This window comes from Mobula hypostoma, chromosome 18, assembly GCF_963921235.1.
Source record: "Mobula hypostoma chromosome 18, sMobHyp1.1, whole genome shotgun sequence".
Lineage (NCBI taxonomy): Eukaryota > Metazoa > Chordata > Chondrichthyes > Myliobatiformes > Myliobatidae > Mobula > Mobula hypostoma.
Window position 1 is genome coordinate 11,443,422 of NC_086114.1, and position 27,548 is coordinate 11,470,969.

Consider the following 27,548-nt stretch of genomic DNA (forward strand, 5'->3'; position numbering starts at 1 on the left):
CATTATGTGTCAACTGATGGAAACATTCAGGAGCGATTCTTACGATATCTACCCATTGACAGCCACACAGGGGAGGCTTTATGTGAGTCTGTGCTCAAAGTTTTAGGAGAGATGAATATTGACATAAGCAACTGCAGGGGGCAGTGCTATGACAATGCTGCAAATATGTCCGGTGCATACAAAAGCTTACAATCCCACATCAAGGAAATCAATCCACTTGCTGAGTGGGTTCCACATGCAGCACACACATTGAATCTTGTTGGAATCAACAGTGTCAACTGTTGTGTTGAAACACAAACACAAGGAATTCTGCAGATGCTGGAAATTCAAGCAGCACACATCAAAGTTGCTGGTGAACGCAGCAGGCCAGGCAGCATCTCCAGGAAGAGGTACAGTCGACGTTTCGGGCTGAGACCCTTCAGACAAAGGGTCTCGGCCCGAAACATTGACTGTACCTCTTCCTAGAGATGCTGCCTGGCCTGCTGCGTTCACCAGTAACTTTGATGTGTGTTGGTTGTCTTGAAACAGCTGATTTTTTCAGCTTCGTGCAGAATGTGTTCAACTTCTGCTCCAAGTCAACTTCTAGGTGGAAGGTGATGACCGCAGAACTTCAGCCTAATGCGAACAAGCACATTGAAACTCTGAGGTCTCTCTCTAATACTAGATGGGCTGCACATGCAGAAGCCACACAGGCATTGTGCAGAAATTATGCCAATATTCAAGATTCGTTAAGAAGCATTGCAGATAACATTAATCAGAATGTGGCAACTAGAAATGAAGCAAGGTCACTATACAAAAAAGTGGACAAGCTTGAGATAGCTTTTCTGAGCAAATTGTGGCATTGCATTCTTCAGCGCTTTGGAAGTACCAAGTGTTGCACTGCAAGCTGTAAATCTAGACCTGTGTAATGCTGTGGATTTGGTGAGATCACTACGGGGATACATAGCAAGCTTGTGTGATCAATTTGATACTTCTGAGGCCCAAGCTAAAACTATAACTCCAACAGTCTAAGCCAACTAAGCCTAGGTCAATTTCTGAGTGCTTTAGATGCTGTCCTTCAAACTAAGAATCTGCATTACTTTCTGTCCTCCTCTTAAGGCCTGTAAGTTTATAGCCTACGTATTGTACTAAACCAATGTCTTGGTCCACAGCTTTGATTTTAGACCAATGCGACCTTTGCTCTTGTTCTTGCCTTTTTTTGCTTGGTTCAGCAGCATTTTATGGTGTCGGCGGGGGCCCCGGCCCCACTAAATCCGGCCCTAGGCACAACAGTCAGTTCGAATTGGGGACAACATCTCCTCCACAATCTCCAACAGCACAGGTGCACAGAAGGCTGTGAGCTTAGCCCCCCTGTTCTACTCTCACCTATGGCTATGAGTGGGCTTCGCCCCCTGTTCTATTTACGTATGACTATAAGGCTAAGCACAGCTCCAATGTTACTTTTAAGTTTGCTGATAACACCACTGTCCTTAGCTGAATCAATGGTGACGTGGTGACGAATCGGTATACAAGAGGGAGAATGAAAATCTGGCTGAGCGGTGTCACACAACAACCTCTGAGTCAATGTCAGCAAGACCACAGAGCTGATTATTGACTTCAGGAGGAGGAAACCAGAGATCCATGAGCCAGTCATAATCAGCAGTGGAGAGGGTCAGTTACTTTAAATCCCTTGGTGTTATCATTTCGGAGGATCTGTCCGTGGCCCAGCACATAAGTGCAATTACAAGGAACACAGCAGCTGCACCACCTTCTTAAAAGTTTGTGAAGATTCAGAAGGTCATCTAAAATGTTGATAACTTCTTCTGATGTGTGGGAGAATTTATTGACTGGTACGGAAACACCACACAGGTAAAGCTCTCCCAACTACTGAGCTCATCTACATAAAGCACTGTCACAGGAAAGCAGCACCCATCATCAAGGACCACCCCCTCCACCCCATCACCTAAGCCATGCTTTCTTTTTTTTACTGCTGCCATCAGGAAGGTGTATAGGAGCCTCAGGACCCACACCACCAGGTTCAGGAACAGTTATTACCCCTCAACCATCAGGCTCTTGGACCACAGGGAATAACTTCACTCAACTTCATTCACTCCATCACTAACCTGTTCCTATAACCTGTGGACTTACTTTCAAGGATCCTTCATCTTATGTTCTAGATATTTATTATTTCCCCCCCTCTTTCCTATTTGCAGTTTGTTGTCCATCCTGTTTCACTAACTCTGTTATGTTTCTTGGATTTACTGTGTATGCCCACAAGAAAATGAATCTGAGGGTTGTACAGTATACAGTGGTACACATGTACTCTGATAATAAATTTACTTCGAACTTTGTAAGTTCATACAATGTGTCATTATACAATAAATTTGCTCTATTTCTTGGCAATGAGCAATCAAACAAAAGTTTATTCACAAACATAACACTTTACAACACCAATGATCTGAATACTGGGATTCAATTCCTGCTGCTGTCTATAAGATTTTATGTTCCCAGTGCTGACAATAAACATCACCATCCCTGCATCAATTATTATACATTCCAAATTATTTTCTAACATTTTACACCGAACAGTAAGGGTATTTAACAGTCAGTCATAATTGCAGCACATGTCATCCGGAAGTTTTCCAACAGGGCTCTGTTGCTGTGAACTATTCATAAACCAAATGGTTCTCGAGTTGGAAATACAACAGCAAACCAAGCTCCCGGGCAGCAGAAGATACCTTCAGCCCTGCCACAGCCAGCAAATCCATCCAACTGCCTCCCAAAGGCACTAGAACAATGAATTGTAGTCAAAAATGCCCAACACATCACCGACACCAGCCTACCTGCCATCACATGCAAACATACAGAAAGGTGCTGGCCAAGGCCAGTAACATCATGAAAGATTCCACCCACCCTGCTCATAGACAGTTTTCCCCACTCCCATCAGGAAGCTACAAAACATCCATGACAGGACCACTAGACTCAAAACCAATGACTTTCCCTAAGGTGATTAACACCTCCACCCACTAACCTACTCCTCCACATCCCCCACAACCACTACTTTATCATTTCCTGTCAAAGTCAGCTGATGGACAGACATTCCTATACCTAGTGTAATTTGATTCCATGTCCATAAATCGATGCATAAAAGCTATCTTATGTATTTTTATTTATTGGGAGTTTTTAAAATTATATGCATTATTTTTTGTGTTGCATCAGATCCAGAGCAACAATGATCTTGTTCTCCTTTACACTTGCATACTAGAAATGGCATTAAACAATGCTGACTCCTGTGTGGGCTGCAAATAAGTTGAGTATTTGGAAACTGGGGAGAAACTACAGTGTAATTTTGGAACAACATACATCAAAGTTGCTGGTGAACGCAGCAGGCCAGGCAGCATCCATAGGAAGAAGCGCAGTCGACGTTTCAGGCCGAGACCCTTCGTTAGTCCTGACGAAGGGTCTCGGCCTGAAACGTCGACTGCGCTTCTTCCTATGGATGCTGCCTGGCCTGCTGCGTTCACCAGCAACTTTGATGTATGTTGCTTGAATTTACAGCATCTGCAGAATTCCTGTTGTTTGCGTGTAATTTTGGAGTTAATCCATAATTTTGCTATCCATAACTTCATAACTACAGAATGAATCCTTAATATAGCAACAAGGTTATGTCAGAAATACTCATCTATTCACCTTTTTCAAACATTTACCAAAATTTCAAAAAACTGAAGCCTTAAATATACAGTCAATTCTGGTTAATTGGACCATTAGTTAATCAAGGTAGCCGCTTATTTGGGACAACTCTTAAAGAACAAAAGCTGGGATTCCCTTCATTCATTTGGAACACTACGCTGCTTAACTGGGACAGGAGACTGTTGATAACCAGTTTTTAAACAAGAGTCAGTCCTGTGCACTTGTGCGGCCGTTTGACACGACACATTGTTTGAGCGAACACTCTTAAAAATAAAGCTAGTTGCATATGTTTACTGGGAAAAAAAAACAGGTCTTTTTATCCTTGACTTTTGGCAAAAAACAAGCAGCAAGACAATTCAGAACTATTATACTCACTGTGGTTTCAGAAATGGCAGGGAGTGAAAATGAAATGATTTCACTACTTCAAGAAGGTAGGAAGAAGAATTTGAAGGTATTAATAATCATCTTGAATGCTACAATGAAAATGAAGATTTGGAAGATGCAATCATCAAAAGCATTGAATGAAGGCATCCATTATCTGCACTAGGTGTCTGTGTTGATTTTGTTCATTTGTAGTCAATCAAAAGAACATGGCAGCATAAAATTGGATGAATTCCTCCATCGATAATAGTTAGAAACTAATACACATTTTTATGGTACTACAGTAGCATTGGTAGTGTTCTAATTTGTTCTGTATTTCATTTAAGTATATAATTTGATATTCAGTTAAATGGTAGTTTGTTTTTTTATATACCTTTTTAACTATTTCTATGAAACTTTGGATATTGAGGCAGCTGTTTAATAGGCCAAAATGTACTGGTCCTGATGTGTTCCAACTAACTGGAATCCAATGTACTTGTACAGTGCCTATAAAAAATATTCAACTCCACCACCACCCGTCCCCCCCCACCAGAAGTTTTCATGTTTTGTTGTTTTGCAATATTGAATCACAGTGGATTTAATTTGGCTTTTTTTGACACCAATCAAAAGAAAAAAAGACTTTCTTGTCAAAGTGAAAACAGATCTCTACAAAGTGATCCAAATTAATTACAAATATAAAACACAAAATCATTGATTGCATAAGTATTTATCCCTTCAAGTCATTACTTAGCAGTTGCACCTTTGGCAGCAATTACAGCCTTGAATCTCTCTCAGATTTGCACCTCTGGACACTGCAATTTTCCCCCCATTCTCCTTTACAAAACTGCTCAAGCTCTGTCAGGTCGCATGGGGAATGTGAGTGAACAGCCTTTTACAAATCTAGCCACAAATTCTCAATTGGATTGAGGTCTGGACTCTGACTTGGCTACTCCAGGACATTATCTTTGTTGTTTTTCAGTTATTCCTGTGTAGCTTTGGCTTTATGCTTTGGGTCACTGTCTTGCTGGAAAACAATTCTCCCAAATCGCAGTTCTCTTGCAGACTGCATCAAATTTCCCTCCAGCATTTCCCTGTATTTTGCTGCATTCATTTTACCCTCTACCTGCACAAGCCGTCCCAGGTCTGCTGCAGTGAAGCATCCCCACAGCATGATACAGCCACCACCATGCTTCACGGTAGGGATGGTGTGCTGTTGATGATGTATGATGTTTGGCTTGCGCCAAACATAGCATTTAGTCTGATGGCCAAAAAACTCAATTTTGGTTTCATCAGACCATAGAACCTTCTTCCAGCTGACTTCAGACTCTCCCATGTGTCTTCTAACAAACTCTAGGTAAGATTTCATGTGAGTTTTTTCAACAGTGACTTTCTCTTTGCCACTCTCCCATAAAGATGCGACTGGTGAAACACCCGGGCAACAGTTGTATGCGCAGTCTCTCCCATCTCAGCCACTGAAGCTTGTAAGTCCTCCAGAGTTGTCATAGGTCTATGGGTGGCCTCTCTCAATAGTCCCCTTCTTGCATGGTTACTCAGTTCTTGAGGACGGCCTGCTCTGAGAAGATTTACAGCTGTGTCATATTCTTTCCATTTGATGACTGACTTAACTGTACTCCAAGGGATATTCAATGACTTGGTAATTTTCTTGTATCCATCTGCTGACTTGTAATTTTCAATAACCTTTTCATGAAGGTGCTTGGAATATTCTTTTGTCTTCATGGTCTAGTTTTTGCCAGGATACTGACTCATCAGCTGTTGGACCTTCCAGATACAGATGTATTTTTACGACAATCAATTGAAACATCTTGACTGCACACAGGTCTCTAAAAACAGACCTCCATTTAACTAATTATGTGATTTCTAAAACCAATAGGCTGCACCAGTGATGATTTGGTGTGTCATATTAAGGGGGTGAATACTTACATAATCAATTATTTGCACAGATCTGTTTTCACTTTGACATGAAAGTCTTTTTCTGTTGATCAGTGTCAAAAAAGCCAAATTAAATCCACTGCGATTCAGTGTTGTAAAACAATAAAACATGAAAACTTCCAAGGGGAGTAAATACTTCTTATAGGCACTGTACTTAACACAATTTAGATATTTACTTTGTTACACATAAATGATTAACAATCCATTTTGCGGAATAATTCTTATTTTGGTCTGACTGACAAGATGCAAGCTCAGAACTGATGGTCACTGGTAGCTCATAAATTTTGTTGCCTCCAGAGGATCCAAATTTTATTAATATAACATGTTAGCTAAAGCCATCAATATTTATACACCACTACAGTAACATCTCAAATCTATAAATGCTTCCCAAAATACCTTGAATTTGGATGTTTCTTAGCCTTTGCATGTCCAAAGGTTTAATTAAATACCCATTCAATGACAAAAGATTTCAATCTGAGTCAGTGTCTCACATAATTAATTTAATGGCTACTAAAATTCAGACTATAGAGATGATAAAACAAACTTTCGGCCAACAACTGTTCAGCATCAAATTACTTCTGTCTAGACAGACCAGAATGTGCGTTAATACTTATTGCAATTTGCATGCCTGCCTAAACAGTGTGGTGCCTGATGCCATTCTATGGTGAAACCCACTACCGATTCAACAGAAACATTAGTGACACCATATAACAGATGATTTCACAGTTTTACCCCCGCTTTCCCTTCCATGACATAAACCTAGGAGCCTTAATGAATGTAGGATAATAATTTTACTCAAAGAGACAGTCTAGCAAATTGGTAGCCAATGAAACTGAATGCTTAGAAGTGGTAAATTTTGATAGGAAAAATGAGAGGACGAACATAAATTGGATGGCACAATTCTAAAATGGACACAAGAATAGATTTCAAGAGGCATCAATCCACAACTTTTTGAAAGGGTGGGCAGGTTTAAAACAGCATGTTCTAAGTACTTCTGGAGATTATAAATAGAAAAAGAGTATAAGCGCAAGAAAGCCACGATGGATCTTTACAAAACACCGGATCATACAAAGGAAGTACTGTGGCCAAGTATAACTGTCACAATTTAGGAAAGGCTTTCCAGAGACTACAGAAAAAATTTACTGAAATGATTCTTGGGGCAAGGGAATTTAGTTATGTGGATAGATGGAAAAGCAAGAAAACCTGATTTTTCTTCTTGGAACAGAGAAGGTTGTAAGTGAATCTGATAAAGTTATTTAAGATTATACAGGCATTGACATGAGTAAATCAAGAAAACTGTTGGTAAAATGGCAAAGCACATGGGGACAACAAATCTAAGTACAACAGGAGATGTATTTTTTTTAAATATATCAACTAGTCAGAGTCTTAAAGTCCTCAGACATGGGTTTTTGCACTTCCGATCTGAAACATTCTCTGACCAAAGTGTTAACTCTGTTTCTCCTTCCACAAAATTCTGCCTAACATACATTTTTTGCTTTTGTTTCTGATTTTGACTAATGCCGTTTTTTGATTCAGAATGGTGACATCACAGCAGGAGACTGGTCAAGTCCTCACGAGCTCAACACAAAATTCTGCTGTTCCCACTCTCCAATTCTCCCTGAATACTTCGCAAATTCTTTTCTTTTAGAAACTTGTCCAACCATCTTTTCATCAGTAAAGTTGAATATACCTCTACAAAAGTTAATGAAAAATAGAGAAACACTGCATAAAACAAAAAATGATCTCAATAGTATACTGAAAGAATGGATTCGTCAGCATCGGAATTAATGTATGCTACTTAATGGTATGCTGATCATGAAACAAGCAAACATCTATCATGATAAACTAAAAATTGAAGCTAATTGTGAATATTTAGCAGACTGGTAGCAGAAATTAAAGAAAAGGCACGGCATTAAATTTTTAAAGCTGACCACAAAGCAGCACAGAAATTCATTGATGAGTTTGCCAAGGTCATTGCTGTTGAAAATTTAATACCAGCACAAGTCTAGAATGTTGATTGTTTTTATACCTTACCTTAAACCTATATGAGTAAAATACAAATGCAGTGTAATTAGAATATAGCATTGTAGGTGGATACTGAAAGCCTGTCTTTGTTATTGTTCAATGACAGATTCAGGTATTTTCCTGATGCTGCCATGCTGCTTTTGTTATGCTGAACAAATTATATTTTTATTCTCTTAATGGTATGCAATATTTTTTTACTGTTAAACATAGAAACATAGAAATATAGAAAACTTACAGTACAGTACAGGCCCTTCAGCCCACAAAGCTGTGCCAAACATGTCCCTACCTTAGAACTACCTAGGCTTTACCCATAGCCCTCCATTTTTCTAAACTCCATGTAGCTATCCAGGAGTCTCTTAAAAGACCCAATCGTTTCTGCCTCCACCAGCAGCCCATTCCATGCACTCACCACTCTGCGTAAAAAAACTTACCCGACATCTCCTCTGTACCTACTTCTAAGCACCTTAAAACTATGCTCTCTTGTGTTAGCCATTTCAGCCCCGGGGAAAAGCCTCTGACTATCCACACGATCAATGCCTATCATTATCTTGAACACCTCTATCAGGTCACCTCTCATCCTCTGTTGCTCCAAGAAGAAAAGGCCGAGTTCATTCAACCTATTCTCATAAGGCTTTAAGTTACATATGTGTGATGAACTAGTGTAAGACAAAGAACTGTTTACCAGTAGCACATAAATTCAGAGTCAAAAATGATGGTAATCTCAACCTACCTCATAATATATTGCAAAATTCTAAAAAATCTGAACTCTAAAACACTTCCAGCCACAAGCATTTTGAATAAGGGGTAGAATGAGGATTCTGGTGGAGGAATAGTTGTGAAGTGAGGGTGTGTGGATAGGATGAAAGGAATTTCTCCAATAAGGCAGGAGGATGGTGTTGATAGAATAGAGGTAATATCTCCAAAGGAGTGAGGCAGGGTTACCCTGGGAATAAGCTACAAATTGAGCTTCCGTTTCTGACAGTCCTATTAAGTTTCTATAACAATAAATCCTGTTAAGTTTCTATAATAAAAAGTACAAAAAAATAGAAATAGGCCATCTGTTTCTTTGAACCTGCTCCATCATTTAATGAAATCACATGATTGTTCCCCTCATGTCCACTTCATGTAAAAAAAAATCTGTATGCCTCAGCCTTTAATATAACGAAAGACTAAGCAACCAACATCCTCTGGAATAAGAAATTCCAATGATATACAACCCCATGTGCACAAGAATTTCTCATTTCACTCCAAAATGATTGACCCCTTATCTAAAACCCCTTGTCTGCCACACGCGTCTCAGTATCCACCTGATCTTTCTAAGATAACCTCTTTTACTGAATTTCATTAACTATAGATCAATCTTAATAACCTCTTCTAACAACTTCAAGACAGGATCATATCTATTGAATTTACATTGTAATGTCTCCTAGTAAATCAATCTTTCTCTACACAACTAAAACTGCACATGGTACTCTGCTAGGGTTCCCCAAGGCCCCGTACAATATCACAACTTTCTCATCTTTGCACTTAATCCTCTTTCTATAAAAACCAACACACATGACTCCCTAAATATTTGTTGTGGACAGTAGCCACTACAATCTCTGCCCTATCTCAGCCTCAGCAGTGGCTGGTGTGGTCATCCAATAATAATCTGCAAAGCAGATGAAGATCCTACCAAAGTGCTTCACAAAATAAGTGTGTGTAAACATACTTTCATTCTCCAATGGGACACATTGTTATTGATGGAAGAATTCATCCAGTGTATGCTGAATTCATACAGTGTATGTTCTTTTGATTAATTGTAAATGAACAAAATCAGCGTAGACACCTACTGCAGATAATGGACTGCCTTCATACAATGCCTTTGACAATTATATCTTACAAATTTTCATTTTCATTGTAACATTCAAATGACTCTTGATAACTTCAAATTCTTCACAGATCCTAACTTGAAGTGGTGAAGTTGTTTCATTTTTCACTCCTGGCTGTTTCTGGCATTTCTAAACTTGAATACTTGAAACCGCAGTGAACAAAACAGTTCTGAATTGTCTTACTGCTTATTTCTCACCAACTATCAGTGAAAAAAACTGCTGCTTTTTGAACACAAACACATGCAACTGACGCTATATAAAAAACTGATCACTCTAAGCACAGTGTAGTGTCTAATGGCCACACAAGTGGATGTAACTGATGCTAGTTAGAAATTGTTTGGTAACAGTCTTCTGCCGTATTTAAGTGGCATAGTGTCCCAAATTAACAAATGGAATCCCATCTATTTTTTCAATTTAGTTTTTGTTCTTTAAGAGTTACTCTAAATGAGCGGCTGCCCGATTAACTGGAATCTGCTCTGTGTGTGTGTGTGTGTGTGTGTGTTTTTGTTCAAGGTATGTAGACATCACTGGCAATGGCAGTATTTGGTTTTAATCTCTAAATGTCTCTGAACTGAGGACAGCGTTAAGTCTCTGGCACTGATGTGTCATGATTAGCTAACTCCCCCCGCCACCACCCTGAAGAGTAATGAACTAGATAGTATACAAGTCCTCCCCAGGTAATGAACACCCCATATGGATGACAGTACATATGGATGAATGGGGTAGATATACCAGTTGCTGTGGTGCTGTCAACATATTCCACTGCCTGGGAACTTGGTTCATAGCCACACTTACAACTTGCAGTCTGTCTGACTGGTTACAAATAGCTTCAGGGAATGGAATCCTGCCATAACCTGGGGAGGACCTGTCCTCTCATAGTGCAGCTGGGAATGAGTTTAAGATCTGGTAATTATAGACTTCAATGTCAGAGTGATGTGGGACTTGCAGGGATTGCTGGTACTCTTAGCTTATTCTAACAACATCTTCCAAATACAGTATATCATCAGGAAGGAGAAGTGAGTAACTGCAGCACATTTTGTAAATGGAACACACTGTAGCCATTGTGCAAAGGTGGTGATGGAAGTGAATGTTCATGTTGGGTTTTGGAGTATCAATCAAACAGGCACTCTTGTCTGAAAGATGCCTAACTTCTTGATAGGTGTCAGTGCTGCACTCCTCTAGGTACATAGACAGAATTCTATTACATTTGTAACTTGATACAGTAGTAGAACAAGTTCTGAGGCAGTCAGATCAATTATTGCCATAGCATTGTTTCTTGAATTCATACTATTTCTATGCTGGGTACTGGTGACCACTCAAAATGATGATGGTGGAGGACTCAGAAATAGCAGCCTAATGAATGTCAAGAAGGTTAGACTCTCTCTTACTGGAGAGAGGGGGGTAATATGGAAACTAATGAAAAATCTTTTTCATTTGTTTTTTTAAATTGTATTTTTCATACAAAATCTAATGAAATCAACAAATATCTGATGATAACTATTTTTTAAAAAAAGGAATTTCAAATAACAGTTCCCTTATTATACCAAAACTAACCTAAAATATAGTCCAATCACTCAAAACTAAGATTGTAATTTGCTTTCCCTACAAACCAGAAAAATATTTCAAAATAGATCTTTTACAGCTGCAGTTTTATTATTAAGCTGAAATTTGGCTGGCATATGCATTTTCACTTGTAATGTGTATTTTGATGTTTTCTGTTGTTCAGTCCCTCAGTTAGATTCAGAGCATCAAGAAAACATTTCTTTATTCTCCCAAAATCCGGCAACTGCAAACCAGTTGTTCGGCTTTCTGGAATCCCAACATTTTGAAAATCTTCACATCAGAAAAGATTTACTAAGATGTTGCCAGAATCTTCAGGAGTTGAGTTACAGGGAAAGATTGAACAGGTTAGGACTTTATTCCTTGGAGCATAGAAGAATGAGGGGAGATTTGATAGAGGTTTACAAAATTATGAGGGGTATAGACAGAGTAAATGTGAATAGGCTCTTTCCACTTAGATTAGGAGAGATAAATACGAGAGGACATGGCTTTAGGGTGTAAGGGGAATTGGGGTAAGAGTGGTGGGAGTGTGGAACAAGCTGCCATCTGACGTGGTAAATGCGGGCTCACTCTTAAGTTTTAAGAATAAATTGGATAGGTACATGGATGGGAGAGGTCTGGAGGGTTATGGACTGGATGCAGGTCAATGGACTAGCGGAATAATGTTTCGGCACAGACTAGAAGGGCCGAGTGGCATGTTTTCTGTGCTGTAGTGTTCTATGGTTTTAACAAAGGCATCCTCTCTCTTTAAATGATAGAAGAATACAGTTTGAGAAAAAAGGCTCAGTGGGGAAGCTCCACTGCTATCAATCTACCAGGATATACCCACCTCTCTACTTCCTACGTCAAAAGCTGACATCTTTCATTTAATTTGTTGCTTTGGTTAAGCATTCCCTTTAAAATTCTGTTAAATTTTCTGCAGTTAGCAGTTCAGCTGCTGAAGGTAACTATTCATCTGAGTGGGCTACTCCTCAGGCCATTAATAAAGATAAAGAGAAAAAGATTAGTTTTATTTTGTCACATGTACAGTATATCAAAACGTACACTGACTAAATATCTTCCTAGGCCTGTGCAAGTATCATCGTGTTGCTGGTGGCCACATAATATGCCCACAATTTACTAACCCTAACTAATACGAAGGTGGGGGAAAAATGGAGCACTTGGAGAAATCCTATGTGTTCACAGGAGGGACTGTAGAAACTCCTTACAGAGAGAAGCAGGAATTGAACTTCAATCGTGAACACTGGTGCAGTAAAGCATTACACCAACTGCTACTCTACTATGCCACCTTCATTTCATTTAGCAATTTAAGCAGTTATGCTGTGTGTATATATTTTACTTTCACATTCATATTACCAGAGAGGAGGTACATGCAATCTTACAGTGCATTAAGATGGATAAATCCCTAAAGCCTGACAAGCGCATCCTTCGACTTTGTACAAACGTTTGTAGAAAGTAGAAAAGAAATGATTGTGGAGGCCCTTGAGGAGATACTTGCTTCATTCTCAGCCACTGGTGAAATTCCTAGAGACTGGAAGGTGGCTAAAGTTGTTCCTCTGTTTTACAAAAGGTAGCAAGGACTAACCAAGGAACTATAGACCATCCAGCCTGACATGAGTAGTGGGGAAGTTAGTGGAGGGAATTTGGAAGGACAGGATCTACAAGCTTTTGGATAGACAGAGTCTGATTATGAGGTGTCAGCATGGCTTTGTGTGTGGAAAATTGTGCTTGTCAAACCAAACACAGCGCCCAAAACAAATTAAGCACAGAAGTACCATAGAAAAGAATCACTAGTCATAATTGTTGATGACAATAATGCATCTAGCATACACTACTGGCTACTTATTAAAATGTCCTTTCCAACATTGAAAGAAGATTGAACCTGCTTTATTTAAGAAATATAACTTCACCAAACTAGGTTATCAATACTCTGTTAGAATAAATGTTGCAATTTAATTACATTTTTAATTACAAAGTTTGATACCATGGATATATGGGAAATAAAGAAAAGCAAGATGCAACCATTGTCAGTAATTCTTTGTGAACTTGAACAAACATATCACAAATAATTATTGCCAAAAGCTAAATTAGGACGGGTTTGAAATCAGGGCATTTATAATTAGAAGCATTTTTCAAATAATGAACTGCAAGTTATAGATTTATATTAACTTAAATTCACTGTTTGAACTTCTGCATAAATTGTATTTGTCCCTAAAGCACTTCTCAGACTTCTTGTTAAAATACATTTTAAAAACATTTAAATTAAATTTTCAGCTAAATATGGCTCATAATTACAAGATGAAAAATACTAACAAGGTAATTTCTGAAGACCTGAGATCTCCTCAGAATGAACATTTAGTGTGGTCTTTAAAGAACAGTTTACAGACATCCCACCTCTCCCGGAAGTTCCAGGAGTCTCCTGCATATTAATAGTGGCTCCCTGATGCCCGCAAATTATATACAATATCACGGAAATCAATTTTTTTTGCGAGCGAGAGAGAGAAAGCAAGAGAGAGCGCGAGAGCGACGATGAGCGAGAGCAAGCAAGCGAGAGCGCGCGAGCGACCACAAGAGAGAGAGCGTGCGCCATGGCAGTGTTCCAAAAAAAGAAAATATAAAAAGTACGTCACCCCAGACTACCCTAAAGTGTACCCCTGCCTAATAGGGGTCAAAAATAATGACAGTGTTGCTCACTGCGCTGTTTGCAACAGTGACTTTTCTATTGCCCATGGTGGGTTAAGGCTGTAAAAGACATGTTGAGGTGAGTTTAACAGGTGTCATTCGTTCATTAGTATAGCTAACATTATTTAAACTAGCTGGCTAGCGGCTAAGGAGCTACTCTACTGCAGACATCCCACCTCTCCCGGAAGTTCTGGAGGTCTCCCGCAAATTGATGGCGCTACCTCCCTGAAATGAGTTTTTGCAGGGAAGGATGTCTGAGTTTATGAGGTTAGGAAGTCATTCCATTCCAGAACTGTTTAGTTGGACACAATTGTGCTTGGAAACAAAAGCACTGCAAGATGCAATAAGTGATTGACATACTGTGCAGTCAAACAAAATGTCTCAATAGCAACTTCTAGAAGCCTTTGAAATAGGTAGTTTATTATTCAAGATTTGAAACCATAATCAATATACTAGAGAGCATGTTCCCTGAGAACATAATTTGCAGGCTCATTAATGCCCACATAAAAAGAGAAGCATTTCAATGTAACAGATTTTTACAGTCCAACTCTTAAGGAAAATATAACTATTGCCCTGAGCCACTAGGTAAAAATAATTTAAATTGTTCTGGGTCATCAACTTCAAAGTATCATAAAAAGTAATCTTCTGCACATTTGCTGTACAAGCTTATTTGTCTTACCAGAATTAACATGTCATCTTCACGTATTTAATTGAATGTGTATTTTTTTCTTGCATTGCTTCCATCATTTTTCCAATTAATGTCAGGATGGAAACATAACACACATTAATTTCATAACATTGCCATTCATCAGTTGTATCAATAAAATAATTCTCACAATGGACTTTCGTTTCAAAAATCTCCCAGACTTAGTTGCAATAAAAATTCTACTTTTCCCAGTTGTCAGAACCCTATGGGTATATTAGTGTAATTCTATAACAGAAGGTAGATACATTTCCTGTAATGTGCCTTTAGAAAGGTCATTTAGTCAAAAGCCATCAATTATCAATAAGTGTCTCACTATCAAGTACTTTTCACGAAATGGATTGAATAAATATTAGATGCAATCAATAGAGGCATGAGCCTTACAATTTTTAAGTACATCGACTGGGATCAATATTCACCAAAAGTTTTATTACGTATATTTAGGGCTAATGATAAGGCTAGGTGTGTGAATGGGAAGGTTATGTGCTAGGAGACCAGTAACAAGAGTAATTCACCTCAAATCTTTCAGTGTAACAACTGAAGGATTCTATGAAGGGATGTTAAATTTTCAATGAAAGATGAAATGGATTTCTTTATTCAAGTAAGGGTACTTCAAAGCAGTACAGAGCATCAATGGGGCTATGCAGGTGCATATTCAGTCCCCCCAGAAGCACCAGCTTACATGAGTTGTTAGATCAAAACAACAAGAGGATACAATTTATTCTAAGTGGTTCCCTGACAGAAAGCTTTCACTTGGTCATAACCAACTTTTCTACCAGTTTTGTCTTTCACCATACATCCAGTCCTGAAATGACCTAACCTGATAGAAACTAAGGCAATTGATTTTTATGCCCAATTCACTAATCTCAGATAAGATAATCAAAGATAAGATAATCACAATAAAGTCTGGAGTTTGCATAAATTCACTTTCACTTCAGCCTCAGCTCTCAACAGTTGACAAGCAAGCCTTCGCTTACATCCATTCATGAAATGCCAGAGGTGAAATCATTCATTTCCCTTCCCACTGCCCAGTCAAATAACATAAAATAAACCATGGTCAGGATAATTTCATTTTGGGCAACCATAACTATACATAGTAATGGATTTCCAAGATAAAGTATCCCAAATAAACAAAAAAAAACAGATTAGAATTTCATAGAGTCTACAGAGTACTGATCTATGTTGACAATTAAAAGCATAGTCTCAAAGTATTAATTTTTAAGATATACTTTTTCCTTTGAGCCTACAATGGCAGGCTTAAAAAAAATCCAGACAAAGGTTACATAGTTTATTCAGTACATACTCATGCATCATTCCCTAGACTTTGGACTTTAGACCCCACAAATAATGGTAAAGGGTGGAATGTGATAAGAAACACAAGACATTTGTGAGCTGATTAACTTGTCTTAAATTAGTCTACAAACCTTTGACCCGGATCCAAATGATGAAACTATATATAGACTTAACAAAGATTTATTTTTAATTCTTCTCAACTAACCATTTTATAGACAAGAAGGAAGTGTCACAAATCTAAGAATAGATACAATAAGATCCTAGATTTTATTTTACTTTCCACTACTACACAGAAACAGACAAATACGGTATATATTTAAAGTATAAAGTGCAAATGGCTTAGTGCTTTTTTCAGATAATAGCTTAAATATTAAACACGTGTACCATGCAAGCTAAATTTCCACTTTACGTCAAAGCTCACATTATTTGTTGTTCAAAACTGACCTCACAACATGAACTCAAGCCTACTCTGATCTGCAGTTCACAATGCACAGGAATATATATTTATATATGGTCAAAGTAAAGCTGGAGTCATAATTTGGTAAAAACAAAAGAGCAAAGACAACTCAATCAAAGATTCAATTCTGAATTGCAGTGATTTCTCAAACTCAAAATGCATATTTTTAATAAAATCAAGAGTAAGAAAGATTTATTTATTATCAATTTATTATTAAAAGTTGGAAACATTTAAGCTCTCAATTTAAATTTGTACAAAGATACAGCAAATAGTTATATATCTACCTTCTGCAACCCGTCCGCTGTGCAACAGGACACAGCTGCTCAGCACAATGCATGAATAAAGTGCATCATAGAACAGTGGAAGGAGATTCTCCCCAGTGATTCCACACCCCATTACGCTTCACTCAGATAGATTACTTCAGATAAAATTTAAAATAAATCTAAATTTACTTTGCTACGATTTCCTCTTTTAAAAATCCCAATTTTGCATGTTCATATTAGTCTGTAACTTTTTTTAATCACATAACTGGCTCTAAAATCCATCTTCCATGATTTTTATATGGATTCAATAAAGACTGCCAATCATAGAAAAGTTTTTGAAGGAAGCTGCTTTTAATATTTAAATCATCAGATATAAAAACTCACTCAAATTTATTGCCTTACCATGAATTCTGATTCTGTTGCCAATTATATGTATTAAGCTGATTCATGAGACTTTTATTCTGATTAGATCAGACAGTATCAGCTAGGCAACCCACAGTATCCCACAATTCCATCTAATTATACTAACATAAAAACAACATGCGAATTACAGAAAACTCAAGAAATCAGATGGCCTGTTGAAATCCTATTAGCCTCTGACTTGAAAATATTTAACGAAACTGGATCAGGACATCTCAAATAGATGACTATTTGTTTTCTGGGGGGGATGGGGCTGAGGTACGTATTTACTTTACTTCAGAGTTCATTAAACCAACCATTGCTTAGCAGTCTGCACAGCTATAGGCAATCAAAAAATCATAGAGCATGAAAACAGGCCATTCAGCCTACCATATCCATACTGACCAGTGAGCACTCATCAATATTATTCCTATCTCTCAGCTGTTGGCCCATAGGCTCATATGGCTAGGCGAGATTCACATGCTCATTTATACACACCTTAAATAAAGTAAGACTAATAGATATTTAATCTATGTAAGGCTTCTCAATATATAGATCTCCAGAGTGGAATTAAAAATGTAAACTTCCAAATTTTCTTTACATAATATTAATAATAAATACACTAGAAACCATGTTTTTAATCTAAAGATACAGCACAGGAACTGAGCTTTCTACCACCATTTAAATAAATACGAAAACAAACAACTTTCTTTGTAACCACCTACACAGTGTAGCAGCCCCAAGAAAATGGAACAGCATAAGAAACGGTAAATACACACCCAAGTAGGGCAAACATAGGTAATTTAGCTTATCTTTCCCAATGGCATTCAAAGAGTTGTGCATGTGTACAAGCAGGTAGCACAGTGACACAGCAAACACTTCAGCAATCAGTGTTCAACCCTGACCTCTAGTGCTGCCAGGAGCTTACACATTCTCCATGAACTCCAGCTGCTCTAGTTCATTTCGCCACCCAAAAACCTGCCAGATGATAGGTTAATTGACCAAAGTAGGTTTCTCCAACTACAGAAGATTTGATAAAATCCAAAAAGAGTTGATGGGAATGTGGGGGAGGGGTGGGGGAATGAGTTAGGATAAGACTGGTATAAATTAGGGGCTTCACACATCAAAGTTGCTGATGAACGCAGCAGGCCAGGCAGCATCTCTAGGAAAAGGTACAGTTGACGTTTCGGGCCGAGACCCTTCGTCAGGACTAACTGAAGGAAGAGCTAGTAAGAGATTTGAAAGTGGGAGGGGGAGGGGGAGATCCAAAAAGATAGGAGAAGACAGGAGGGGGAGGGATGGAGCCAAGAGCTGGACAGGTGATTGACAAAGGGGATATGAGAGGATCATGGGACAGGAGGTCCGGGGAGAAGGATGGGGGGGGGGATAGAACCAGAGGATGGGCAAGGGGTATAGTCAGAGGGGCAAAAAAGGAGAGTGAGAGAAAGAATGTGTGTATAAAAGTACCCCATCCGTTATTTATTTTTATACACATATTCTTTCTCTCACTTTCCTTTTCCTCCTTCTGTCCCTCTGACTATATCCCTTGCCCATCCTCTGGTTCGCCCCCGCCTCGTCTTTCTCCCTGGGCCTCCTGTCTCATCATCCTCTCATATCTCCTTTGCCAATCACCTGTCCAGCTCTTGGCTCCATCCCTCCCCCTCCTGTCTTCCCCTATCATTTTGGATCTCCCCCTCCCCCTCCCACTTTCAAATCTCTTACTAGCTTTTCCTTCAGTTAGTCCTGACGAAGGGTCTCAGCCCGAAACGTCGACTGTACCTTTTCCTAGAGATGCTGCCTGACCTGCTGCATTCACCAGCAACTTTGATGTGTGTTGCTTGAATTTCCAGCATCTGCAGAATTCCTGTTGTTAAATTAGGGGCTTGATGGGGCAATGGACCCATTGTTATCTGTCTTTCTCAATGATTCTAACTTGCTATCATCTGTGTTGAAGAGGATCAAGATCAGAAAGCAATAAATAGCTGAATTCTGCAGCATTGTTCGCATATGACTGTCAAGCTCCTAAATGTTTGTCAATACTTCCACCGGTCATTGAACTATTATGCATTTTTTTGCTTGTGAAATTGTTCATTCCATATTCTGATTAAGTTTTGGAACTTTGTCTTATTCCTAAATTTCTTTTTAGAAGCAGATACATGTTTTTATGTTAAAATAGTAGAATAATGGTCAGTAGCTGAATTGCCCAGGATTAATCAGCAACCCTTTTGAAAGAGAAAAGCTATCAAAAGGATAGCATCATTAAGCTGTCTTCAAGCCTCGAACTATACAAACCTTTATTCAGAGATGAAATGGTCTACTGAAGCTGTTTTGTAATGATGTACATCGTTACACAGGATGAGTCAAACTGCAAATCTAATTTACCTGGTTTAAACCCAAGATTCCTTTTTTCTCATTTATTAATTCAAGAAATAACAACCTGATCTTTACTCTTTAGTTAAACAACTGGTACATAATCAAACCCAAATTAAACATTCACTAATTAAAGTCAGTGGCAAAGAATGTAGTAGAGAGTGAATATTTTCAGAATCAACACTGTTACACACAAGTTTAGTAGACTGATAAAGAAGCTTTGAAACTGGTACAAGGCTCCCCCAGCCAAGAGATTTTCAGTGGGTGTTAACTCTGAAATTTCAAATGACCATCTTTCAATTAGGTTCAGCAAATCCTGAAGATACTGCGTGAATAAAGAACAACAAACTGATATGCTGAAAGTAGAATTTTCTATTTGAGATGTAATTCCTTTATGCCAAACCCGCTTCATCTGAATTTATCCTTGCTGTACCTCCAAGCAGACTTGAAGGCAGAAACTGATATGAACATGCTGTACCTTCAACCAACCATGGAAGATGTAAACTTATACAACCTATATTTGAAGTTGTTGCCATGAGGCTATCAGTCATTTTGGTGAAAGGTTACTTGGAGAAATTCGTCATCATGGAGACTACTTTCTCTAGTGCACATAACACTGAAGTACCAACAGGAACTTAAACAAAAAAAAAACTGCTAATGTGGAGCAACACACATCAAAGTTGCTGGCCCTGATTAATATTGGGCATTACAAACATATGTTCTTGCCGATTCCTACATTAATTAGGAAGTAGTTCATAAGATATCATTTGATCTCTTTGGCAAGGCTCAATAAATGTTATGCAGTATGCATGGTGAGTGGTGGGGGCTTGATATTTTTGCTGGAGCAAGAGGGAGGAGGGGGAAGGGGGAAAGGCTGATGTTTTTGCTGTTGCTTGTGCATAGGGGAGGGGGGCTTTGGGGTTCTAACATTTTCTGTCATTCATTCTTTGGTTTTTTTTCCTTCTGTTTCGTGGATGTCTGCAAAGGGTAAAGATTTCAGGTTGTATATTGTATACATCCCCTGATATTCAATGGGCCGAATGGCCAACTTCTGCTCCTTTGTCTTATGGATATTAATTTGTACCATTGAACAAATGGTAGCTACAATCATTTGGATGTCAATTTTATTTGTAATAGTTGTAAAAATTTCGTATCAGGTCATTATCAGTGAAATTTCTGTGTAGGGTAGTAAAATACAGATTTAAGGAATCAACTATGATTTGACAGAGGTGCTAGAAAGTTTGTGAACCCTGTAGAATTTTTGCTATATCTGTATATGACCTAAAATGCGATCAGATCTTCACACAAGTCCAAAAACTAGATAAAGAGACCCAATTAAATAAATAACACAAAAAACATACTTGTTCATTTATTTATTGAGAAAAATTATACAATATTATATTGCTAAAGAAACAGCAAGGTTGCCACCTGATGCGCTATAAAGGACAGAGAGAAAGAACAGCAAACAAAGGGATAAGGGAAGAATCAACAGGTTGGGGTAGGACGTGCAAAATTGAATCAGCATTAACTCAGCTGGTCAAAAGTCCTACTTCATGATGCATTTCTATGACTTTACAACATTGTAACAAGGAAGAGAATTTCAAAACTGAAATATCGTATAGTATAGTAAGCACGTAGGTTAGCAAGTTCAAAGGTAATAGATTAAAAAAAAAACTTGGACTGAGTTGAAGTATATGCAACAAAGTTTTGGATCAGAACACTTATATCTGGTTGACAATGGGGTGCCACACAGGAAGATTCTGAACTTCTCTAGATGTCAAAGCATAGCTAAGTGTTTCCACCACAGAAAATCTGAGGCAGAGTTAGAGATTGGAAATGGTACTAAAGTAAAAGATCAGCACTGGTAATGGAGCAGATACATGTAAGAAAACAAGTTTATTTGTATAGCACTTTTGAAACACAAGGCAATTCGAAGTGTTTTGCATAGAACAAAATATAAATATCAAACCTCAAATTTCAGACAATATACCAAAGAATAAAATCAGACAAAGTTAGATATGATAAATAGAAGTTACAGTGCAGGAAATTCTAATTAAAAGCTACAGCAAAAAAAAAAGTTTAAAGCTTCGATTTGAAAGAACTTAAAGTTGGGGCAGACTTCAGCTCTTCTGGAAGATTATTCCAGATATGTGGAGAACAGTAACTAAAAGCTGCTTCACCATGTTCAGCTTTGACTCTGGGGATGGTAAGTAGACCCGCCCCAGACGACCTGAGAGCTCGGGAAGGTTCATAATGCAGCAAGAGATTGGAGATGTATTTTTGTTCAACCACTCAGTGCTTTACAAACCAGCAAAGATATTTTAAAGTCAGTCCTCTGATGTATAGGAAGCCAGTGTAGTGATCTGAGAACTGGAGTGACAAGTTCTACTTTCTTGGTCTTAAGACTCTAGCAGCAGCATTCTGAATGAGCTGCAGCTGTCTAAGGGATTTTTTTTTTTACACAGGGGCCTGTGAAAATGCCATTACAGTAGTCAAGTCTACTAAAAATAAATGCGTGGATGAGTTTTCTAGATCTTGCTGAGACAGAAGCCCTTCAGCTCTCGCTATATTTTTAAGATGATAGTAGGCTGACTTTGTAGTCATCTTAATGTGGCAGTTAAAATTTAAGTCGGAGTCCATTACAACATCCTGACTTGGTCTGTGGTCTGTAACTACAAGGATTTTAAGTGAGCACCAACTATAGGAAAGAAAACGTTATGTTATATTACTTATTTATTAATTTATTGGGATAGAGCGCAGAATAGGCCTTTTTGGCCCTTTGAGCCACACTGCCCAGCAACCCCTGATTTAACCCTAACCCAATTACAGGACAATTTACAATGATCAATTAACCTACCAACTGATACTTCTTTGGGGGCACTGAAGCACCCAGAGGAAACCCACACAGTCACGGGAGAACATACAAACTCTTTACAGAGAGCGGTGAGAAAAGGCCCAGCTCACTGGTACTGTAAAACATTGTACTAACCACTACACTATCATGTTCCATGTCAAACTTTTGTTCTCTGACAAACTCAGATGAACATTGTACTACATGGGGGTCAGTGGAGTAATTCAGCGTGTGGATGAGATAAAGTTAAGCTGCTTCAGCTATGCATGAAGTTTTCATAGTACCAATCAATGATATGTCAACAGATAACATGCAGGTGAGCAAACGGGAGTAACATGTTGATGCTTAGTGACTTGTGCATTAGCACACTACGCTACATATGGAACTATAAAGAGAAATGTTCTGCAAAACCACAGAAGAAAATATTTGGAGAATAGAACGATCAACTTTATCAAAGGCTATACACAGATCAAGACAAATGAGGGGAAGAATTTGTTGAGGGTGAAGAGAATGTAATTTGTGACTTTCACTGTAAGGGTGCAGTTCACAATATCATTTAACAATATCCTAGGAAGGGAAACAGGTAATCAACACTTTGGTCAGAAAGTGATCAAATGAACAGGAGATAAATATTATGGACAAATCAAAATGAGAGGAAGTCATTTGATCCAACAAAATCTGAAACTATTTCTAAACAGGAAAAGAAATGAACATTTGGAAAGATTTGGCCCATGGGCAGAGATAACTCAACTAACAATAACAGAAGTCCATGAGTTATATTCATCAGCAGATCAAAATTAAAAGGAAAAACCTGGTTGTGAGCAAGTGAGAAAAAAAATAAAGCCTGTAATTCGACCCTATCTTTAGTTCTGTAATTACTCTAAGACAATTTGTAGTCCCTGTACATTGCACTGTAAACTACGAAATGTGGTACAGTTGCTATAAGGTGTCCAAGAATACTTTCCACTTACCATAAGATTCTCTGTGCAGTAATTATATTTTGCTTCAAATCAAAAATTGATTGCAAGAGGTGGGAATGTACCAGGCAAAATAAAATTATCTGCAATGCAACAAAAAGATCAAAAGGTCACAAAATGAATTACAATGAGCAAGGCCAATTATCCCACGCTATTTGTCTATCCAGAAAAAAAAATCACTATATTTTTTCAAAACTAAAATTGTTTCTTAAATAATAATCAAACATTTGACACTTTTACACTCCCTGGAAATGTACTTTATGGGTATGAACCAGAAATATGTTAAACAATTTCACCTTAAGTAACTTCAGCATCAATCATACTTTTCTTCTTTTCTACAAAGATACACAGTTAGTATGAAAAATCATGTCATTGCCTAATTATTAACATGTTTTAATCAACGTCCTTTGCCTTGATGATGCTTCTTATTTGATATTTGCAAATTTCAATCAATTAACATTGCGTTTTAGGTCACTGATGCAAATCAAAACTGAGGTGGTACCAATAGCATTTCTTGAGATATACCAAAATGGACTCTGAAACTCCATACAGCTCATTTATAAAAATACAGCTCAGATTCAATCCTCTTGGCAATTTCTTAGTAACTTTTAGTACTCCTCCAAACACATGATTTTTTATTCAATTGTTGTGCTTGGTCATTTTTAAAAGATATCTGGGTACACCACATCATAAACACAAGAGATTCTGCAAATGCTGGAAGTCCAGAGCAACATACACAAAATGCTGGAGGAACTCAGCAGGACAGGCAGCGTCTATGGAGATGAATAAACAGTTGATGTTTAATGGTGAGACCCATCATCAGGACACAAAGGATTTCTCAGTATCTCAGCCTGAAGCATTTTACTGTTTATTTATTTTCAGAGATGCTGCCCAACCTGCTGAATTACAGTACTCTTTTTAGTGTGTGTTAACCACATCATGATACAGGTTTCCCCCGCCACCCGAAGGTAGAGCATTCCTATGAAACGGTTCGTAAGCCGGAATGTCGTAAAGTGAAGAAGCAATTACCATTTATTTATATGGAAAAAATTTGTGAGTGTTCGCAGAGTCTAAAAATAACCTACCAAATCATGCCAAATAACACATAAAACCTAAAATAACAGTAACATATAGTAAAAGCAGGAATGATATGATAAATACACAACCTATATAAAGTTGAAATACTTTTCTACAATCATTGCCGCACTGTCCACCGTAGCGAAAATCGCATGAAAGCGCTCCCGGCAGAAACACAGTGCAAGCGCTCCCAGCAGAAACACGGCACAAGCGCTCTCGGCAGAAACACTCTCTCCAGTAACCTTTAAGCTATGAAGCTGCCAAATCATACCCAATATCACATAAAAATACACAGCTTATATAAAGTAGAAATAATGTATGTACAGTGCAGTATCACCTACTGGAATTGGGAAGACAGCGCCGAGCACACTGATGATGGTGTGTTAGGCTGAGTCGTCGGAGGTTGGGGTGGTGCAGTGGTCCTCACCCTCCAGGCTGCTGACCGATACCGATCCATGAAGCATGCAGGGATGCAGCGGTAGCCGGGATGCACCCAACACATCTTTAAGAAAAAAGCCGAATTAAACATGCTAATTAATTAGGTGCCACCTGGCACGTAAATGTTGGCCCAGTTCAAATCGCCTCTGATCTGGGCTGACATTTACGTGCCGGGCGGCACCTAATTAATTAGCATGTTTATTTCGGCTTTTTTCTTAAAGATGTGCTGGATGCGTCCTGACTCCTGCTGCATGCTTCGCGGATCGGTATCAGTCCACGGCCCAGAGGTTGGGACCACTGGGGTGTCATCTTATTGTCGTCTGTTTCCATCAGGGCAGGCAGGTCATCTTCTTCTATGTCTGCCTGCCTCGATGGCGAAGGTCGAGGTTCGTTGTCTGCTATGGCCAATGTGGAAGGCTTGAAAAATGACAGTTTGCTTGACTGCTTAGCCTCGCGCATTTTTCTATCATACAGTTCTTTGTAAGCACTCAAACCATCCTGCAAATATGCCCACAAACATGAGGAATTCTGCAGATGCTGGAAATTCAAGCAACACACATCAAAGTTGCTGGTGAACGCAGCAGGCCAGGCAGCATCTCTAGGAAGAGGTACAGTCGATGTTTCGGGCCGAGACCCTTCATCAGGACTAAGTGAAGGAAGAGCTAGTAAGAGATTTGAAAGTGGGAGGGGGAGATCCAAAATGATAGGAGAAGACAGGAGGGGGAGGGATGGAGCCGTGAGCTGGACAGTTGATTGGCAAAAGGGATATGAGAGGATCATGGGACAGGAGGCCCAGGGAGAAGAAAAAGGGGAAGAGAGGAAAAAAAAACCCAGAGGATGGGCAAGGGGTATAGTCAGAGGGACAGAGGGAGAAAAAGGAGAGAGAGAGAGAAAGAATGTGTGTATATAAATAAATAACGGATGGGGTACGAGGGGGAGGTGGGGCATTAGTGGAAGTCTGAGAAGTCAATGTTCATGCCATCAGGTTGGAGGCTACCCAGATGGAATATAAGATGGGCTTAGTGGTGGGATCTGCCTCCTGTCCCATGATCCTCTCATATCCCTTTTGCAAATCAACTGTCCAGCTCTTGGCTCCATCCCTCCCCCTCCTGTCTTCTCCTATCATTTTGGATATCCCCCTCCACCTCCCACTTTCAAATCTCTTACTAACTCTTCATTCAGTTAGTCCTGACGAAAGGTCTCGGCCCGAAACGTCGACTGTACCTCTTCCTAGAATGCTGCCTGGCCTGCTGCATTCACCAACAACTTTGATGTGTGTTGCTGCAAATATGCCCTAAAGCTCTGTACCCTTTCAAAATTAAAGCTGTACTTTTCTGCAATCATTGCAGCGAAAATCTCACGCAGTTGCTTCACGTTCAGTTCCTGGATGACTTCACTTTTGGTCTGTTCGCTATTGCGCTCGGTTTCGATTGTTATCCTTTTCTCTTCCAATTGTATCAGCTCTTCATCTATCAGTTCTTGGTCATGGGATGCCAAAACCTCTTCAACATCATCTTTGTCAACTTCCACAAGCCAAACTAACTTTGTCCTTACTTCGTTCACCACGATCGAAACGCTTAATTATGTCTAGTTTTACACTAAGTGTAACACCTTTACGAGCTCTTTTAGGTTTTTCCGATACCTTAGAACTCACCTTGCCAATGGATGCTCAAAATAAATTGATATAAAGCACAGATGCTCAGAGGCACGTGTTTAAGCAATGCCGGCTAGAATGCAGTTCCGGGGGAGGAGCTTGGCTGCTCGGGGCGCACGCTGCCTTTTTTCCGTAACAGTGAAAACACCTTCTGTTAGTGAAAACAGGTAACTAATGTAGGTCCTTCGTAACAGTGAGGTTTCGTAAAGCCAACGCTCGAAAAGCGGGGGACACCCTGCATACTTGGTACAGGATTTATTAATTAAAAAAACTTGCTCCTGCTCTTCAAACATTTTCAATCTAAACTCAGTGCTACTGACTACAATAATGGACCAGATTATCAAAAAATACAAACATTTTTTGAATTCTCAGAAAATGAACACATTCCTCTCCCTGGTAAGGAGGGTTCACAGTTTATCCATATCTTCCCCAATGTAGATTTCCCTCACAATTATTGCTATCATCCTACAAATATTCTCTATCTCTTGCAGTATTCCAGGAAAAGTACTATCTACCATAATTAGTCTCAGTTACATTATTTTCATCAAATCCAGGGTCTACTGAGGCTGTGGCCTGTGGTCCTAGATTTTCACACTATTGAAAACAGCCTCTCCAAGCCCACTCTATCTCGGACTTTCAATATTTGGGAGGTTTCAATGAGAACCCTCTCATTCTTGTAAACTTCGGCCAGTACAGGCCCTTAGCTATCAAATGCTCCTCATATATTAACCCTTACATTCCCAGGATCATTCTCATAAACCTCCTCTGAACACCCTCCAAAGCCAACACGTCATTTCTTAGATATACGGTACGTAGTTTACCTTCATATTTCATCTTATCTCTCCTTTTTAATTTTTTAAAGGCCTTCTGTTGGTTTTTCAAAGCTTTCCAATCCTCTAGCTTCCCACTGAGTTTTGCTATACTGTATTGTATCTTATGCTATGGTCTA

At 38.9% G+C, this 27,548-nt stretch overlaps 1 protein-coding gene across 4 annotated transcripts in view; it reads right to left on the reverse strand.

Moving 5' to 3' along the window:
* Positions 1-27,548, reverse strand: part of peak1 (pseudopodium-enriched atypical kinase 1) — a 247,207-nt gene that overhangs the window by 142,998 nt on the left and 76,661 nt on the right. For all 4 annotated transcript variants that reach the window (XM_063070439.1, XM_063070442.1, XM_063070441.1 and 1 more), the window contains one exon: positions 23,425-23,513. The gene's annotated coding sequence lies outside the window, so the exon portion shown is untranslated. The remainder of the gene's footprint in view (positions 1-23,424; positions 23,514-27,548) is intronic.